Here is a 13,574-nt window from a genome sequence, read left to right as displayed (position 1 = left end):
GAACTGAAACTAGTCTCTAGTAATGTCAATACCAGTCAGAGTGAAAGAGAGCGAGAGCAGTGGGGTGAAACAGATTAATGTTTACAGCCCTGAGAAACCTGCTCCTTCCCAGAATAGAACAACACTTTTTGCAGATGTTCAGCTTTCATTAGCCCAACTTACTCAAGCGCAACACACTCCAGTGCAAAGAATCTTACAGTGCAGATAGTGAATAATAAAATAATACAAGAACAGACCAAGTTCAAAATGAAGCTTTATTGAAGTGAAAACAAAACTCAATAATTAAACCCACCCGAGTGGTGAATTAAGAAAAAAGAGCATTCTTCAGACTATAAGCTCCATTGTTCAGGGCTGTGTAAGTGTGTTACATCACATTACAGCTGACTGAGGTCATCATGGAAGATGGTAGAGCTCCTCCTCCTCTTCCCTAAATGCAGCACTAACAGTCAGTGAGCTGCTGTGGCTGTAACTGCAGTTCTGTTCTTCTACTCTGGTCAACACACTCTCTTAGACATCCACTGTGCAACTCACCAGCGCCCCTTGTGGAAAGTATGTAGACTGCAGGCACAACGGAGATCCTGTACAGAGGAGCGATTGAGAGCACTACACCACACACACTTTTAGAAATACTTACCTAAAATGTACTAGATACTTCTTATTTATCATTCTCTCTAAATCTGTTCATCAGCTCCAGTTATCCAATAATCAGCACACTGTAGCATAGTTTTATGACATTGTTCATACTGAATAGAAATATTATTTCTATTCATCTATATATTACATTGTATTATAAGGTTTATAGTTCTCTAGTATGGTTGGTTCTGTTAAATATGGTTATGTTAGAGGTATTCAGTGGAGGCATTACTTCAGAGAGAGACCACAGAGTATTTGGTAGACATGTATTAATACAGAGAGACCGCAGAGAGTATTTGGTAGACGTGTATTAATACAGAGAGACCGCAGAGAGTATTTGGTAGACGTGTATAAATACAGAGAGACCGCAGAGAGTATTTGGTAGAAGTGTATTAATGCAGAGAGACCGCAGAGAGTATTTGGTAGACGTGTATTAATACAGAGAGACCGCAGAGAGTATTTGGTAGACATGTATTAATACAGAGAGACGGCAGAGAGTATTTGGTAGACATGTATTAATACAGAGAGACCGCAGAGAGTATTTGGTAGACGTGTATTAATACAGAGAGGCCACAGAGAGTATTTGGTAGACGTGTATTAATACAGAGAGACCGCAGAGAGTATTTGGTAGACGTGTATTAATACAGAGAGACCGCAGAGAGTATTTGGTAGACGTGTATTAATACAGAGAGGCCACAGAGAGTATTTGGTAGACATGTATTAATACAGAGAGGTCACTTTGCATGTGCAGCACCTGCTTCAGTGCTCTGGGAGTGTTTATAGTCCTGTGAGTTTAACACTTCATGACTGAGAGCTGCCTGCCCCAGCAACTTCACCCACAGCAACCATGACTTTGATCCCCATCTTCATCTACACACTGGTCCTCTGGACTCAAGGTAAAAGATCAATTTATGCTTTGCTTTTGAGGTGAATAACCTAAAAAAAACAGATGTCTTGTTTAATAAAATATTCTAAACCTTCTATTAACAGATATAAGCAACATAAGAAATGGAAAATAACATATGACTTAAATTGGATTTGCTTTGTTTTTTTTTGTTTTATCCCCCAGAATCCATGTGTCAGGTGACTGTGACTCAGACTCCTGCAGTGAAATCTGCTCTTCCAGGAGACACAGTCACAATCAGCTGTAGAACAAACCCTGCAGTGTATTATGACAGTAGCTATGGTCATCGTTTAGCCTGGTACCTGCAGAAACCTGGAGAAGCTCCTAAACTCCTGATCTACTGGGCTACTAACTTACAGTCAGGAACTCCAGCTCGTTTCAGTGGCAGTGGATCTGGATCTGACTTCACTCTGACCATCAGAGGAGTCCAGACTGAAGATGCAGGAGATTATTACTGTCAGAGTGAACACAACATTGGTGGAAACTGGCTGTTCACACAGTGTTAGAGAGTCGTACAAAAACCTCCTTCAGTCAGACTGCACAGAGACTGCACTGCTGCAGCTGGGACCTACTGCAGGTGTTGAAGGGGAGGATGTGATACAGAACATTGACACACTCTGTGCAGGAGAGATGCCCCATCACACTCACTCACTACTGAACAACACACATCTATAGAAAATCATTCTTCTAGGAACCACAACACACTCACTCAAGTCAACAAAAAAATCTATAATGAATCACAAAGACACAATACAGACAACACTGTTGCACTTCTGTTAGAGGAGAGTTTTGTAGATCTATATGTCATTCTACTCCTGCTGTCTATGTGTTAGAAATGGAAGAAATGGAAGGTGTGAACATTAGTATGATCCATCAAGAAGAAACCCACCATTAAACACAATGCTAATGTTGCTGTTGACACTGACAGTGATAACAGCTCAGACTGAGCTGCATCACCAGAAACCTGGAGAAGGTCTTAAACTTCTCCTGTCTCTCTTTTCTTTGAGCAGATGATCTCTCTGTTTCTGCTGGAGCGGATGAAGACAAAACACTACAGTTATAACAATAATAACAACGCATGGAATTTATCTAGTGCTTACCCCACAGAGGCACATTTATACACTTCCAGTGCATGGAGCATCAGAAACCAGTCACAGCACTGCAGTACTGAGTCCTTTGGTCTCTTGGGACAGTTGTTCTTATAATAGAGCAGGTAGTTATTAATGGAGAGAAATCTCTACTAGTAGTATGACTGATAAATCAGTATCAGTCATCTTCAGGAGATTCTGTCCTGTTTAGAGGTGATGTAAGCACACACTAAAGCACTAATCACCATGTCTGTGCCTTCCTCTGATTATTCTCAGCTACTGTGAAACACTTCTACCAACACATACTTTTCATGTCCATTCTAAATCTTTATTAACAAGTAAAGGTGAAATATTTAAGATCTTTAGGGGGTAAAGTTAAATAACCTCACTATACTTGCTTAAATAAACTTACTACACAACAAGATGAAATAATGCCACCAACTGAAACAATTACTTTTTACTAAACTGTCTGAAAACTTAAAATAAAATTTAACTTTCAGTAAAATTCTCACACACACACACACACACACACACACACACACACACACACACACACACACACACACACACACACAGAGTCAGGGTGGATATCATGTAAGTTGGGGTTTATGTATGTTAAACCTGTACAGGTAGGGCAGATTTCTTTTTCATGAAACATTTGTAAATGTTTAGTCTTTTTTGGATAGAACAACTTTCTGCCTTCATAAGTGACCCATGAGAGTGTTGTATTGAAACAGCTCATCTTGTGCTACAAAGTTATATAAAGCATGATGGGATTATTTTCTGGCAGAAATAAACTAAAAATGATGATATTGTGATATACTGAAAGGGCCAAAGATGGTTTGTCCTCCAGCCCCTGATGCTCCAAAAATACACCGACTTACTCATGTTACAGTTTCTACTGAATGAAACGTGGAAATATCTTATTTTTTATGATTAATGAAATGGCAGCTTTATCAAAGTTTAATCCTATACCTCATCACACATTAGCATTTCTGCTGTACAGAATTGTAGAACTTTAAAGGTATTTATAGTTATGAGTATTGTTGTGGGAAATTAAGAGACTACAATGTTTATTCAAAATTTTTATTCCATTTTGATCAAATAACCGAGGAACATTTGAGTAATAAACACAGACTATCTAAAAGGCAGCACATTAATCAGTGAGAGGAGAACACTTCAGTACACATGTGGGAGTTTCACGCCTCAGCACACTGCTCTCTACTCAGTGTCTGTGTGACAGGAGACTGGGAGTCCTTGGTGGCCTCACAGGTCACTGTCTTCTTCAGCCACTCCTCCTTCTGGAGGGTCAGGGTGCTGCTCCAGCTGTAGAGGCCGTCCTTTTGCAGAAGCCCGGAGCTCTGGCTCACCCCCGAGGTCCAGCTGATATCAGCCACCTTCCAGCTCAGCTTCCAGTCTGAGGGGAAGCCCTTGTTGGCCAGACACACGAGTGTGACCTTCTCCTGCTGCAGCTGTACACTGGAGGGGGGCAGGACCGTGAGGGTGGGCGGGCCGTCACCTAGGAGACACAACACGGTCTACAGCTCAGACAGGCAGGAACCGTTAGCAGGAAAATCAGTTGTGTTTCACTTCCTCTTCAGTGAGGAACAGAAGTCAGAAACATATTAGATCAACTTTTTTTTTATTTTCCCTGGACATTAGAACCCCAATATATTTAATTAATGAAACATTTAAGTAAATATAATGTATAGTCATACATAGATCAAAATGGAAGTATATTTAACAGACGGTGGTTCATCAGTATGCGAGTATTACGGTTAAAGTGCTTTGCATCAACAACCTCCAGTCAGGGACAAACACTTATACTAATGAAAATTAACCCAGTAGGCAGAATAAAGGTTTGCTGGCGGATATTGCTGAAACATTTATGCTTTTACCAAAAAAACGCTAATAATGTGGGCTGCAATAACACTGCAACGGTTAGGATAAATGCGCTAATAAAATCACCTTTAATGCGCTTTAATAAAGAGACCTTTATTACAAACAATACCTACTTAAAACTGTGATTTACTGGGAATAAAAAGTGAAGTTCTTCTTACGTCCAGTGTCCTCCACACTAACTTCGTTTAAGGTCCGTACATAAACCTGCTCTAAACACACTGCCGTCTCCTCTCTTTACAGCGCCGTAGTTTAGCTTCAGAATTAGTGAACGATACAACCCCAAAAATGCTAGTTTTTCTTTTCTTTTTGTGTAATGAAAGAAGTTATCAAAGATACTATATACATACAATATACAATTAGAAATAAAGATAAATAAAGATAGAAAAATAAAGACAGTAACTAAATTAATTTTGAATAAAGAGTGCAAGTTACTTAAATCCAAATGAGAGTTTTGTGCCGCTAAAAGTGTGCGTGTGTGTATGAACCTGTGTTTCGCAGAACTGAATTCGGTGATCCCTTTAAACTATTTCAGACTTATATCGTTAATGTTTATGCGTTAGATACATGTAGACTTTGTAGAATCATAGCAACTGATTATAAGAATTGTGTTTTTAGATATATTTATGTACACTAAAAACAATGTTTAATGCAATATCCAAATCAAGATAATTTATCTAATGACATAAATAAAGGTGTTCTAGATGTATAATTTAGGAATTTGAGTATTTGTAACAACGTTTTGATCCTGCAGTATGCGAATATTACAGTAAAAGTGAATTGCACCGATAAAGCTGCAGTCAGGTACCGATATTTCTGACTTTTAAAATAAACCTTGTTGAGAGATATTCCTGATACATGTATGTTTTTACTACTTAACGACACTTAAGAAACTCTCCATCGGTATAAATTAAAAGGTCTATAAGGACATATCAATGGTTATGATATAGGAAGATACTTAACAAAGTCACAATTAGTCTATAAAAGAGTACGGGTAGTTAACAAAAGCACCGTGCGTTCTGATGCAACGTTACCTAATGTGGATTAATAGTGTCACCTAATGTGGATTAAAAGTTAAAGTCTACTTATGTCTAACTGACATGTTTTGTTCCGCCACCGAAAGTCAACCACAGTGCTACAATCTCATTTCCAGGTATAAAAGGGTCCTGAAGACACTATTAGGAAGCTTTATGCTCAACCTTGTGTTTTCATTTGTGTGTTTGTTCTTTGCTGTTCTGAGTGTTCTGTGCTCTGATCCTGTTAGTCTACTTCCACAGTGAGATTCGCTTTGGCCTTCTGCTTGTTCTGTTGCCCTTATATCTAGTGTATATAGTGTATACAGTGTCTATATTCTAGTGCATATAGTTTGTGTTCACTTGTGTCACTTCACACCAGGTGTAGGGTGGGGTGCTGTTTGTTTTGCAGTTTTGGGTTTGTCTCTGTTTTGTGTCTGGTGAGGGAGATAAGAAAGTGTGTATGTGTTTTGGTTTTCTCATTTTGTTTTGTTAGGTTTTGTAGCCCCACTTATGGTCAGTGTCACAAAGGTCCACCCTCCTCACGTCCCTGATGTCATGGTTTACCTGTCTTCCTGCACTCCCTGGTTCCAAGCCTTAGTTTCATTTTATCCACACCCGTCTGTTCCTCTATTCCACTCCTTGTTTTAGTTTCCACTCTTCCCATGTTCACCTGTATCTGTTTAGTGTCTGCTTGTCTTGCTTATCTAAGCCCTGTGGTTTTGTCTTCTGGTTGTTTGTTATGGTGGTAAGTTATTTCTCTCTGTCAGGTTTGCCTTATGCCTGTTTTAATGTTGTCGTCATTGCTTTTCTGTGTATTCCAACCATGTGTTATTACCCTCAGCAGCCCTTAGCCTGTTTGTTTTACCCTTCGTGTCATGTTTCCTACATTTAATAAACCACCTCCTGCAATTGCATTCTACCTCTGCCTGTTCCTGTCGGAAACGTTAGTCAGTTTCTTTATTCTTGTTTGGTGATTTACCATTTTCAGTGTTGACCCATCTGAAATCTTTCTGGTGTGATTTGTGCATATTGTATTACACTATTATATAATTGATCATAATACAACAGTCACTGTTTCATCTCTGATTTGTTCCATTTTGTTTACTCACATATCCATCATTCATACTCACTTTCACTTGCCAATTAACCCCAATTCATCATTTACTAATTTCTGTCACAGACCCTACCTGGACTGGGTGATAACAGAAATTAGGGGCTCATCCATTTTTGGTTGTGTGCATTTGTTGGGCTTTTTTTTTTCCCTTTGGTGGGGAGTGTGAGATTGTTGCTGGCTGTTGGGTTAGGATGGTTCCTTTCAGAATACTGGATTTCTCACTCTGCCCTACTTTGGAGGTATTTGATAGGTGTTGTAAAGACGGTCTTCATGCTACAGCAGATTTCTTTGACATAATGATACATTGGCCTCAAGGTGGAGATGAAGGCCATTTTGTAGGAAGTCTTGGTATTGGAGAATATCCTCCCATGAAGAAACAAGGTCCCTGGGGTTCCGCCTCAACCTCTTGGGTTAATCCCAGAGGCCTACCAGCAGAACTTCAGGCAACTAGACAAACACCCCTCTAAACTTATGTAGAATTTGTACAGGAAATCTGTGTAATTTGATAAATGGTGTGCTGCCAGTCAGTCAGAGCTTTCATGAGCTAAAGGAACTCATGTTAGAAGAATTCAAAATCTACTCTCCCACACAGGTAGTGATGTGTTTAAATAAGCAGAAGTATCGACTCTCTCAGACAGCTATTGCTGCCAATGAATTCATGTTAATACGCAAAACTGTCTTTGCTTCTCTGCCTGTGCCAAAAAGAGAAACCCATCCTTCCAAGACTGTCCCATTACCTCACAGAAAAAGTTAAGTCCCTGCGAAACGGGTGTGTTTTTACTGTCACAAAAGAGGGCACTTGATAGCCGCTTGTCCAGCTTTGATGCATACAAAGACATGAAAGGTAAATGCGGTCGGTCAGTTTTGTCGGTCCATTTTTGTTTATTGTTTGTGTTAAATTCATTTAATAATTTCGGTCACTGCTCCTATCTAGACTGGGTCGTAACATCTGTTTCAGCAACATGGAACTCAATGTGTGTCAGAACCCTGGACAGCTCCCAGAACAGAGCTAATGAGACCCAGGTGAAGCTCATCAGAGAGACACTCCTGAACTCACCCAATCCACTGATCTCCAATCAGCCCAGAGCCAGATGAAGAGCCAGCTGTGCTGAGGGAGGAACTGCTGTTGTCTCACACATTGCTCATCTTCTTCTCAGAGGCAAAGAGCCAGTGATCCCCAAAAGTCGAGAGAACTGAATGAACATGCAGATTTACAAAACACATCAGATTCTTACCCACACCTGGCCAAATATAAAGAATTTTCCTGATATATTCTTCTGTGTTTCCTGTTTGTCCTACAATGTATTGAACAGAAATAGCACAGGTCACATTGCACAACAGAAACCAACAGAAATAAACAATAAATACCTTATTACAACAGCCTGCTGATCATGTAATTAAAACAAAGGTAAGCTTCTCTCCTTGCACTGTCTGGCTTATCATTCATGTTGCGTTCATTTTGTAATAAACTGCGGTTGGATTCTCACAGTGACTCTGGGTCAGTGTTGTTATAGAGATGTAACCTGCTATGGGTAGAGAAGATCTCGCCATGGAAGAGCAGGTGAGTAACAGCCTGTGTAGAGTAGAGAGGCTCACTGTCTACTATGGACAGTCTTATAAAAAGAAAAAATGGCATTTTCCTTCACAAAGTTGAATAAGGAGAGTTTGATACGTGGAACTGACATACTGTGAACCTCAAACACTATTTACTCCTCTTTCAAATACAAATACCACATAAGCCAAACAAGGCAGTAAAATGAGCCAGTTCCAAAATCTTAGAATATTACACAGCAGTCTTGACTCATTAATATTTATGCTCCTAAAATTTGCATACACCAGCCCACATTCTAGCCCAGGTGACATTACCATCGACCTGCACAGTTAAAGCTTCAGCAGTTCTGCAGGTGTTGTGAAGAACAAAACAATGACAACAGACCAACAATGAAAATGGCAGATTACATACAAAAATGTACCATTCCAGGCTGTGAAGATGATGTCACACCCTTCTCAAGGAACCACACTGTTAATGGGCTTTCTTTGTATTAATATTTACAAGATTCCAGACAACTTTAATTCATATAAGATAGTTTACTCTGCAGATTTGACTCCAAAGAATTTTTCAAACACTTACATTTTACATTTAAATTTTTGGCATTTAGCAGGAGCTCTTATCTAGAGTGATTTACAAAAGTATTTTTGTCATCTTGTAATGTTCTGAGCACGTACAGAGATGGAGTCACTCACAGTAAGCCAGTTTCAGCTTTATTAGAGAACACATTTAGTTCACAAACAGAATCCAAAGTACATAAGCCAAGTTCATAATTCAGAAAAGCAATGCACAATGTAAACCAAAACAAATAGGGATCAGGCAAAGAGAGTAATCCAAAACACAGGCAGAGATTCAACAAACCAGAAGCAACACACAAAACAACAAACGTAACACGGTTTGACAAGACTTCACAAACACAAACACAAACAGCTTCACTCAGTGTTTGACACTTGTCATTTAAATCACTATGTAATAGATACTTACATCACTGGACTGCCACCTGTTTGGGCCTGGGTCTTTTTTCTATTGGGTATAATGGAGGTCAAATTTGAACATATCCAGTAAGATCAAATTTGGAGAATTGTATAAATGCATTTAGGTGTTGCTTTAAAATAAACATTATACTAGAAGAGTTGAATATTTAACTGGTCCTCATACTGTTTCAGCCTAACTTGTGCTTTCTCTGCATGATTATTGTTTTGTTTGTTCACCCTATTTTATTTTCTTCATCATGTCTGTCATTTCTTGCCGATCTGCCCGTCTCCATGTTTCATCCTGGAATGTTCTATCTGCCTTCCAAAAAGGCCATACAGTTCACTGACCTGCTGCCAGGGTAATGAGTACAGTTAAGAATCAGTTACAGGAGTTTTACAATAAGCTGGTTGAGGCACATATCAATCATCCTTACGCTACTGACATCAGTAGAGCGGCTGTAGTGGTAAAATCATTATAACTATTAGAGAGAGCACACAGACTGATACTCTGTAGTACTGAAGTACTGTAGTGCATCTGGAAAATCTGGCTCTTGTCTGCTTTAAAGCAGAGTGTCACCAAATCAGACCTGTGTTCTCTATGTAAAGTAAATAAAGATTTACATCATTGTGTTATATATTCAGTATATTCTCAGTTTGTGCTGCAATTAGTAATCTAGAGACACTTGCTGAAGTTATGGAGATATGTGGGTTTGGACCAACCCAGCCCTGATATGGTATAGGTAAAAGAAACCATGGAAAAATAAACCAGTCAGACCAGATAGAAACTTCTGTTTTAAGCACAATAATTTTGTTCTCATCAAAATTTCCTACTAAACATGAAATGGCTTAATATGCAAACCTGTATTCCTGCTTGGTTTATTGTAGAACAAAAACATGAAAGGCTTTATTGCCAGCGTGCACTATATAAAGGCTTGTGTGACTCAGCAGTTACCGCCAGTAGAGGTCACTTTTGAAATCTGATCATTTAATCCAACTAAATTCACGTCTATCAGTGGATAAGAATTTATTTCATGTTCTATTGTGTGAAACAACTGTTGATTAATAAAAGTATGGAACTATACTAGCTAAATGCTACAGTCTATACACAACTGCAAAAATACACTGCCTGGCTGCACTAGTATCAGGGAGACGTGCGGCATGGGGCACTATTTTCAGGGAGATGTGTGTAGTGTGGGGCACTAGTATCAGGGCAGCTTTTCTGATGCTGAGCAGCATGTGAGCTTCTGTGGGTGGAGCAGTGAGAGTGGGTGGGGACTGCTAGCGGGTCCTATTTCTCTGGCTGGGTCCTTTTGCTCCTGTAGCTGGATGGAGGTCAAGCCCCGGGTCGCGCACACCTCTAAACTGCTTCCAGTCTCCTGTGGCTGCCTTGTGGGCCTTCCTATGTTCTGTGCCTGGTCTTGTCCCAGTTCCTGTTGTGTCTTTTCCACTATCCTCATGTGGTCTTCTCAGAATGGCTTAAAGAAGGACTTTGTTGTCTCTTTGGAATTTTTCCTTATGTTATGGATCTAGAAGATTCTCTGGCATTCAACAGTCAGAGACTTAATGCTTGATGAGACCCATGGTTTATGGGTTGGATAGTCCTCTACTATTTGAGAAGAAGTTCTTCTTGCAGGAGTGTTACGACCCTATGACCTGCACCTTTGTGAGACAACAAGAAACAACTCAGAAAGTACCAAGGACATAACACCCCCTCCCATATCGAAAAGGAAAAGAGTCAAAGATCAGTGCGTTTGAGATAAAGCATCAGCCAAGGCATTCTCGGATCCTCTCTTGTGCTGTACATCCAAATCCAAATCATATTCCTGTAAGAACAGTGCCCTTCTCATAAGCCATTGATTTGTGTTGTACATATGGTTCAACATATGGATCATAGTCGTTTTATGATCTATAAAGACTATGGTTGTAAACTAGAACCAACATACACCTTGAAATGTTTCAACAAACAACAGAGGTTTCTTTTTAAATCGTGGAGTAATTTAACTGTCATCTAGAGATGTTTCTCGAGAAGTAACAGACCGGATGGTCTATTTCTGAAACATCCTCTTGTACCAACACAGCACCTGCGCCGATGTTACTAGCATCCACCTCTAATTTAAAAGGGCACTCAAAATTTGGAGCAGCAAACACAGGAGAGCAACAAAGCAATGCCTTTACAGACTCAAATGCATGTTGACATTTTGGAGACTAAACAAATTCAGAGAATTTCTGTAACAAATTTGTAAGGGGAGACACCAATGAAGCAAAATTGTGACAAAAACCTTGATAGTACCCAATCATACCTATAAATCAATGTCATTCTTGTCTAGTAGTGGGGACTGGAAACTTCACTATGACGACAATTTTGGCGTCAACAGGGCGTCCACATCCTAGTCCTACCTCCTTACCCAGATACACATCCATGGCTTTTCCAAACTGACACTTGGCTAAATTAAGTGTAAGAGAAGCAGTCTGCAAGTGAACAAAAAGAGTCTCAAATGTTCAGACCGGGTTGCAATGTACAATGACATCAACCAAATAAGCATCACACTTAGATATCCAGCTCAACACACGATTCATTAATTGCTGAAATGTAGCAGGTGCATTTTTCATGCCGAAAACCATAACATTGTGTTGGAGACAATAATCCGGTGTAACAAAAGCAGAAAAATCAGAAGCATGTGATGGCAAAGGGACCTGCCACTAACCCTTCAACATGTCTAATTTACTCACATACTGAGCTGAGCCTATATTGTCTATATAATCTTCTACTAGTGGCAAACGAAAAGCATCCGATCAAGTAACAGCATTTACTTTGCGGTAGTCCATGCAAAAACGTGATGTGCCATCAGGCATAAGTATAAGGATGCACTCCAAAGACTGGAGCTCGGAACAGCAAATCCATTGTCTACCAAGTATCGCTCTTCGGCCTGCATACATGCGCAGTTAACTGGATTAACTCGATATGCATGTTGCTTAATTGGGGGATGATCTCCCACATCCATATCATGAACGATCTCGGAGGTCTGAGTTGGTAGATCAGAAGACAAACCATGATATCGGGTAATTAAAGTCTTAACATCAGAACACTCTTTTGGCTCTAGATTTGATAAATAACCATCCAAGTCCTGTAGTATAGTGGAGTTGGGCAAACGCGCAGCCATCACTGGTGCAGAAGGAACTAACCCATCATCCTCATCCTTTATAGGTACCAACATAGCAACAGCAGAAGGAACAACATTAGGTTTTGAACGTGACAGTAGAATATACTGCTTTAATTTACTGATGTGGCAAACATGAGTTTTATGTTTTCGGTCCAGAGTTTGTATCACATAATCCGTCTCACTGATTTTATCCATGATAACATATGGTCCTGAAAATCTTGTTTAGAATGACATGAGGCAACAAAACCAACACCTCATCACCTGGCTAAAACGAACAGACTGTAGCAATTTTATCGTATCTCCTCTTCATTTTTGATTGCACTGCAGCTAACTCCTTTTAACAAGTTAACAAGCAGATTCTAACGATTCTTTAAAATGACTCACATAATTTAGCAATCCTAAATGCGGCTCATCGCTTTTTAGCCATCAATCCTTCAAAAGTTTCACAGGTTCTCTAACCGTATGTCCAAACACTAATTGAGCAGGACTGAAACCAAGAGACTCCTGAACAGTCTGTCCAAGCGCAAATAAAACTAAAGGAATTCCAAAGCTCCTTGGGTCTCAGAGTGGTAAGTACTCGATACCCTATAGACAACTGTTCATAGACAACTGTTGTAAAACTTGGGCAAATATTTTGGATAGAAAATTGGATCCTTGGTCGGTCTGAATGTACTGTGGTAAACCAAAAATAGAACAAAAGTTAAATTATGGACTTAACTTTTATGTTGCGTAATGGAATAGCCTCTGGAAACCTTGTAATGGCACACATTCCTGAAAGAAGCCGATGTCCCGTTTTTGTTTTGAGCAGTGGGCCTACGCAGTCTAAAAGAAGTGTATCAAAAGGAACACCCACCACAGGTATAGGCCGAAACAGGGCAGGCGGCATCTTTTGCTTTGGTTTGCCAGTTAGCTGACAGGTGTGACAAGACCGACAATAGTCCCTCACGTCAGACTAACACTGGCCAAAAGAAATGCTGTAAGATGCTGTAAGGACGAAGAAGGGCACAACATAAAAAGAAACACGGAGACACACTCTGTACGGGGTTTTCAGTCAGTGATGTTTGTTTTTTTTATTTTATATGAAAACAAAAACACATTCTCTCTCTCTCTCTCTCTCTCGCTCGCTCTCTCTCTCTCTCTCTCTCTCTCTCTCTCTCTCTCTCTCTCTCTATATATATATATATATATATATATATATATATATATATATATATATATATATATATATATATATAT

At 39.6% G+C, this 13,574-nt stretch overlaps 1 pseudogene; it reads right to left on the bottom strand.

The window, feature by feature from the left end:
* Positions 1 to 3,824: 3,824 nt before the first annotated feature.
* LOC145657611 (immunoglobulin kappa constant pseudogene) lies at positions 3,825 to 6,204 on the bottom strand (annotated as a pseudogene).
* Positions 6,205 to 13,574: the final 7,370 nt, after the last annotated feature.

This window comes from Electrophorus electricus, chromosome 4 (assembly GCF_041902795.1).
Source record: "Electrophorus electricus isolate QZ-2024a chromosome 4, ASM4190279v1, whole genome shotgun sequence".
Classification (NCBI taxonomy): Eukaryota; Metazoa; Chordata; class Actinopteri; order Gymnotiformes; family Gymnotidae; genus Electrophorus; species Electrophorus electricus.
The sequence above is the reverse complement of the archived record's forward strand: the minus strand, read 5'-3'. Positions and strand labels throughout refer to the sequence as shown.